Source organism: Odocoileus virginianus, chromosome 3 (assembly GCF_023699985.2).
Source record: "Odocoileus virginianus isolate 20LAN1187 ecotype Illinois chromosome 3, Ovbor_1.2, whole genome shotgun sequence".
NCBI lineage: Eukaryota > Metazoa > Chordata > Mammalia > Artiodactyla > Cervidae > Odocoileus > Odocoileus virginianus.
The window spans coordinates 75,597,607-75,604,965 of record NC_069676.1 but is presented as its reverse complement, the minus strand read 5'-3'; positions in this window follow the sequence as shown (position 1 = coordinate 75,604,965).

Sequence of the window (7,359 nt, the reverse complement as noted above, 5' to 3'; positions counted from 1 at the left end):
GCCTGCAAGCCCCAGAGCCCATGCTCCACAACAAGAGAAGTCAGCACAACGAGAAGCCCATGCACAGCAACTAGAGAGTAGCCTCCCTCCCCACAACTAGAGAAAAACCCTCATAGCAACGAAGAGTCAGCACAGCCAAAACAAATCTAATGAGCAACATCTTCATGAATTTAGAGTTGTTCTTGGGGAGAAATTACTTTAAGCTAGCCATAGGAGTGTGCCATCTTGCTGGGATGCCTATTTTCCCAGGTTTTCTTGGTCCACCATTCTCCCTAGATTTTATACCAGGACTTGAAGCAGTGATAGTTTCTCCAGATATCTTCTTACCCCTTCCCTTAGCTGCCCACCAGTTTCTTTACATTACTGATAACATGTTCAATAATCAGCTGTCGGTTCTAGCACCACTCTCCCTTAAGGTACGCAAGCCTAAGGTGGCTTTTTCAGGCTTTTCCCCACTGCCACCTCATTGCTGTTGACTGCTTCGGAGACATTACAAACCAAGTTTTCACATCTTGCTTCTGATCAGAGTCACCTTTCCCCAGGGTGATATTTGATGGCTCCCACAGAGATCTTTTCTGCCTCCTGGCTTTGTTTCCTACCTTGCATTGCCTCTCTCTGTTGTTATAGGCTCTCTGTTGGGATGCTCTAGCCTGAGAGCACCCATCACCAGCAAGACTTTCAGCCCAGTGGGACATGTCCCACTTCTCCTGGGCATGACCCCGGAATGCAACCAAGGCAGGGACTCATGATAAGCACTGGCATCATAAAGAGATTGAGAGGTCAAAAAAAACAAAAAAGAGCCCTGCCACTCAAATTTCATTTGGGGCCACTGATAATATTCAACTGTGTCTCATTTCCACAGGTTCTTTAGTAGTGGGTCTTACCTGCTTCAGAAATTTATTTCTTTTTATTATGTAGTTTAATCTTTGGCTGCGCCGGGTCCTCATTGCTGTGTGCAGGCTTTCTCTCACCGTGGTCTCCCTCGTGGTGCATGGGCTCCACAGCACATGGTTTCACTAGTTGTGGTCCATGGGGTTAGTTGTTCAGAGGCTGTGGGATCTTCCCTAACCAGGGATTTAACCCATGTCCCCTGCATTAGCAGGTAGGTTCCTAACCACTGGATCACCAAGGGGAGCCCCAGAAGTTTCTTAAAGGGATAAATTGGCATTGTGATCCAAACACTTCTCTCTGATAGCCAAGAACAGCTATAGTCACTTCAACTTTTGCTTACCATTGACATATTATTCCGGCATGTATGCCCTCTAATGATGTTCATAATTTTATCTTCAGTAGTAACGTGGAGTACATCAGTCCTACCCATGGCCTTAACAAGATACATGAGGAAGTTTGCTCTATTTCTCTCACACAACATTCCAAACATTGCCTAAGGATGACTAGTCATGATTGAGGCAAAACAGCTGGAAGGTTGTGCAGCCCCATCCCCAGTCTCATTGGTACTTAAGTGTTCACCCCTGAAGAGGCTTCTAGAAGCCATGATTGACTTCCAAGAACAACTCCAGGGATTTCCATCTCTACCCCCCAGAGACAGCTGCAGTTGTATGTGGTGGAGATGGACTGGGCTATTGATGCAGTAACATATTACAACCCCCAAATCTCAGTGGATTAATACAACAACATTTCCTACTTTCCTGCGTTTCATGTCCATTGAAGACCTATGGATGGTTTGTTCTACAAAGTCACTTGTGAGGCTCAGCACCAACATCTTGTGGCTGTAACCTGAGAAACAAGAGGGTTCCCGTTGTTACCACACTACCGCGAGGGAAGAAATGACGTGGAGAGCTCCCTTCCCTTTTCCTGTGTTGTGTCCCGGGGCTTCACACAGTCATTTCGTCTCACAGCCCATTGGCCAGGACTAATCACATGCCCTGTCTAACTGGTGGGTGTGGTCTTTGGTGAATGGGAAACCTTTTGGCCACAGGTATCTACTGCAGAATGTCAGTCTGGCACACCTGGATCAATGTACCCACAAAACATCACAGACAAAATTTACTGTTCAGTGTGCATATATATAAATGTATTCTTCAAGGCAAATGTAATACCTTTTTACAAACACATGACTAAAACCCAAAGTAGTACTCAATTCCCAATCACATATCTAATATAACATGTTAAGTGAAAAAGAGAACTGTTTCTTTTTTTGGTATCTAGGCCTTGGAGAATGATTCAGTTCCTTTAGTTGGGATTCCACTGATGTTTGCTCACTACCTCACTGGGTGAAGAGCTTCATCTCTCACTCCATTCCCCCTACAGAATTAGTGACCGAAACTCAAGAAATTCTCAAAAGGCTTTTTCAGTGTTATTCCAGAGAAGCAAGTTTTCTCACAGTTCTGGAGGCTGGAAGTTCAAGGTGAGGGTGCCAGTGTGTTCAATGGTCGGTTTCTGCTCGACCACCAGAAAGAGAGCTGTCTCTTTCTGGCTTGTAAATGACCACCTTCTCACCGTGTCCTTAGCCGGTAGGGAGGGGAAACAAGCTCTCTGCCATCTCTTTTTTCTTTTAGTTTATTTTATTGAAGTGTAGCTGATTTACAATGTTGTGTTGATTTCTGCTAGACAGCAAAGTGATTCAGTTATATACGTTCTTTTTTGTATTCTTTCCTATTATGGTGTATCATTGGATATTAAACGTCGTTCCCTGTGCCATACAGTAGGAGCCTGTTGTTCATCCATCCTATATATAATAGTGTGCGTCTTCTGACCCCACACTCCCAGTGCTTCCCTACCCCACCCCCACCCACCTTGGCAACCACAAGTGTGTTGCTCTGTCTGTGTGAGTGTTTCTGTTTTGTGGATAGGCTTGTTGGGGTCATACATTAGATTCCACAGATAAGTGATAGCATATGGTATCTGTCTTTCTCTTTCTGACTTATTTCACTTCGTGTGATAATCTCTGAGTCCATCCATGTTGCTGTAAGTGGCATTATTTCATTCTCTTTTGCAGCTGAGTGGTATTCCATTACACATCTTTATCCATTCCTCTGTCAGTGGACATTTAGTTTGCTTCCGTGTCTTGGCTGTCATGAACAGAGCTGCTGTGAACATATGGGTGCGTGTATCTTTTCCAGTTACGGTGTTGTCTAGATACAGGCCCACGAGTGAGATCACTGGATTCTATGTCAACCAAGGGTTCCTTTGTTTCTTTAAAAAATCAGTGTGTTTGGCTGGATCAGGTTTTAGCTGCAGCCCAGGGGATCATTGCAGCACACGGGCCCTCTAGTTGTGGCCCGGAAGCTCAGTTGCTCTGCAGCATGTGGGGTCTTAGTTCCTTGAGAGTGAAAAGTGAAAGTCGCTCAGTCGCATCCAACTCTTTGTGACCCTCTGGACTATACAGTCCATGGAATTCTCTAGGCCAGAATATTGGAGTGGGTAGCTGTTCCCTTCTCCAGGGATTGAACCCAGGTCTCCCACACTGCAGGCAGAGTCTTTAACAGCTGAGCTACCAGGGAAGCCCAGGGATCAAATCCATGTCTCCTGCATTGCAAGGCGGACTCTCAACCACTGGACTACCAGGGAAGTCTCCCCGGAGGGTTCCTTTTTAATGGCTGAATAATATTCTTCTGTGTAGTAACTTCTTTTTTTAATATATAATTTTATTTATCTATTTATTTTTGGCTGTGCTGGGTCTTTGTTGCTGCATGGACTTTTCTCTAGAGAAAGTGTCTGACTCTTTGTGATTCCATTGACTGCAGCACTCCAGGCCTCCCTGTCCCTCCCTATCTCTCAGAGTTTGCCCAAGTTCATGTCCATTTCATCAGCAGTGCCATCCAACCATCTTATCCTCTGTCACGCTCTTCTCCTTCTGCCTTCAGTCTTTCCCAGCATCAGGGTCTTTTTCAATGAGTCAGCTGTTTGTGTCAGGTGACCAAAGTATTGGACCTTCATCCTCAGCATCAGTCCTTCCAATGAATATTCAGGATTGATTTCCTTTAAGATTGACTGGTTTGACCTCCTTGCTGTTCAAGCAACTCTAAGGAGCCTGCTCCAGCACCACAGTTTGTAAGCCTCAATTCTTCAGCGCTCTGCCTTTTTTATGATCCAGCTTTCACAACCGTGTGTGACTGCTGGAGAGACCATAGCCTTGACTATATGGACCTTTGTCAGCAAAGTGGCTTTTTAACACACTGTCTAGATTTGTCATAGTTTTCCTGCCAAGAAGTAATCGTCTTCTAATTTCAAGGCTGCAGTCACTATCTGCAGTGATTTTAGAGCCCATGAAAAGAAAATCTGTCACTGCTTCTACCTTTTCCCCTTCTATTTGCCATGAAGTAATGGGGCTGGATGCCATGATCTTAGTTTTTTTTTTTTTTTTTTTTTTAATATTTAGCTTTAAGCTGGCTTTTTCATCCTCCTCCTTCACCCTCATCAGGAGGTTCCTTAGTTCCTCTTCACTTTCTGCCATTAGAGTGATATCATCCACATGTCTGAGGTTGTCTGTTTCTCCCGGCAATCTTGATTCCAGCTTGTAACTCATCCAGCCTAGCGTTGCGTGTGATGTGCTCTGTGTACAAGTTAAATAAACAGCCCTGCCATACTCCTTTCTCAGTCCTGAGCCAGTCAGTTGTTCCATACAGGGTTCTAACTGTTGCTTTTTGACCTGCATATAGGTTTCTCAGGAGACAGGTGAGATGGTATTCCCGTCTCTTTAAGAGTTTTCCACAGTTTGTTATGATCCACACTGTTAAAGGCTAAAGCCTTTGACTTTAGCATAGTTAATGAAACAGAGATAGATGTTTTTCTGGAAGTCCTTTGCTTTCTTTGTTATCCAGTGAATGTTGGCAATTTGATCTCTGGTGCCTTTGCCTTTTCTAAACCCAGCTTGGACATCTGGAAGCTCTCAGTTCATGTAATGCTGAAGCTTAGCTTGAAGGATTTTGAACATAACCTTATTAGCTTGGGAGATGAGTGCAGTTGTCTGGTGGTTTGAACATTCTTTAGTACTACCCTTCTTTGGAATTGGGATGAGGACTGACCTTTTCCAGTCCTGTAGCCACTTCTGGGTTTTCCAGATTTGTTGACATAGTGAGTGCAGCACCTTGATAGTCATCTTTTAGGATTTTAAATAGCTCTTCTGGAATTCCATCACCTCCACTAGCTTTATTGACAGCAGTGCTTCCTAAGGCTTACTTGACTTCACACTCCAGAGTGTCTGGCTTTGGGTGAGTGGCCACACCATCGTGGTTATCTGGGTCACTGAGATCTTTTTTGTACAGTTCTTCTGTGTATTCTTTCCATCTCTTCTTGATCTCTTCTGCTTCTAATAGGTCTTTACTGTTTCTGTCCTTTTTTGTGCCCATCTTTGGATGAAATTTTCCTTTGATATTTCCAGTTTTCTTGAAGAGAAAGGTTCACCAAACTAAATGCAGAGTTCCAGAGAAGAGCAAGGAGAGACAGGAAGGCCTTCTTCAATGAACAATGCAATGCAATAGAGAAAAACTACAGAAAGGGAAAGACTAGAGAACTCTTAAAGTGACCATTACCACCACCTAAATTGAATACATTTTTATCACCCTATAAAGAAAGTATATATCCACTAAGCAGCCACTTCCCATTTTCCCTCTGTTTTTAGACCCTGGCAACCACTAATCTCCTTTCTGTCTCTGAATTTGCCTATTGTGGACATTTACTATAAATGTAATCATATAATTTGTGTCTGGCTTCTTTCATTTAGATAATTTTTTCAAGGTTTCTCCATCTTGTGGCATGTATCAGTATTTTATTCCCTTTTATGGCTAAATAATATTTCATTGTATAGATTACCACATTTTATTTATGTATTCATCAGTTGATAGACACTTGGGTGTTTCTACTTTTATGTTTTATGAATGTTGAATAGTGCTGCAGTGGTATGAACATGTATACAAGTTCTTGAGTGAGCATGTTTTCAGGTCTCTTGAATATATACCTAGGAGCATTATTTTATGGTATTTCTGCATTTAATTGTTTGAGGATAAGAAGGTTAGGTAGCATCACTGACTCAACGGACATGAATCTGAGCAAACTCTGGGAGATAATAAGAGGACGGAGGAGCGTGGCACGCTATGGTCCACGAGGTCACAAAGAGTTGGACATGACTTAGTGATTGAACAACAAGAACAGTCTAGTTATTCCAGCACCATTTATTGAAAAGATGTCTTTTCTCCATTGTATGGTCTTAGTACGATTATTGAAAATCAATTAACTGTAGAATATGGGTTTATTTCTGGACTCAGTTCGATTCCATTGATCTATGTCTATCCTTAATGCCAGTCCCATGTTGTTTTGTTTACTGTTAATTTGTAGTAAGTATTGAAATTGGGAATTGTGAGTTCTCCAACTGTTCTTTTTCAAGGTTTTGTCTAATCAGGGTCTCTTTCAATTCCATATGAACTTTAGGATCAGCTCGTCAGATTCTCCAAGGAGTTATAACGCTAGGATTCTACTGATCATGAATAGGTTGAATCTATAAATTAATTGGGGAAGTAATGCCATCTTAACAATAAGTCTTCCAAACCATGAATATGAAATGTCGTTCCATTTATTTAGACGTTTTAAAATTTCTTTCCATGTTTTGTAGTTTAATTCAGCGTACAGGTCTTACACTCCCTTGGCTAAATGTATTACTAATTATTTTATTCTTTTTGGTGCCATTGTAAATGGATTTCTTAATTTTTGTATTGTTTGTTGTAAGCAATACAACAAACAAAGGAGGAGTACAATTAATTTTTGTGCTTTGACTTCGTGTCCTGCAACCTTGCTGCTTTTACTAGCTCTGTTAGTTGTCTTTGTCTATATGTGTGTGTGTTCTTTAGGAAGTTTTTAAATATATAAAACCATGTAATCTGTGAAAAGAGAATTTTACCTCTTCCTTTCTAATCTGAATGTCCTTTAGTTCCTTTTCTTGCCTAACTGCCCTGTGGCTAGAGTTTCAGACCAAAGCAGATTTCCCTGTCTTGTTCCCTATCTGTTGATATACTCATGTGGAGTTTCCCCACACCCTCAATTGATTACTATGATGTATACTTTATTTTCAAATGTTGAGCCATCCTTACATTCCTAGATAGTCTCATTTGCTCATGATAACTTTTCTAATTTTTCCTAGTTCCTCCTTACTGTTTCTAGTTCCTTTTTACAGTAATCTTCCAGAGAATAGCAAGGAGAGATCAGAAAGCCTTCTTAAGTGAACAATGCAAAGAAATACAGGGAAATAATAGAATGGGAAAGATTGGAGATCTCTTCAAGAAAATTGGAGATACCAAGGGAACATTTCATGCAAATTTCTCCCAATAGCCTTTCCTAATTCCTTCAGTATTTTCATTATCCCCTTTTTGAACTCAGTGTCTATTAAGCTTAAGAGGTCTGTTT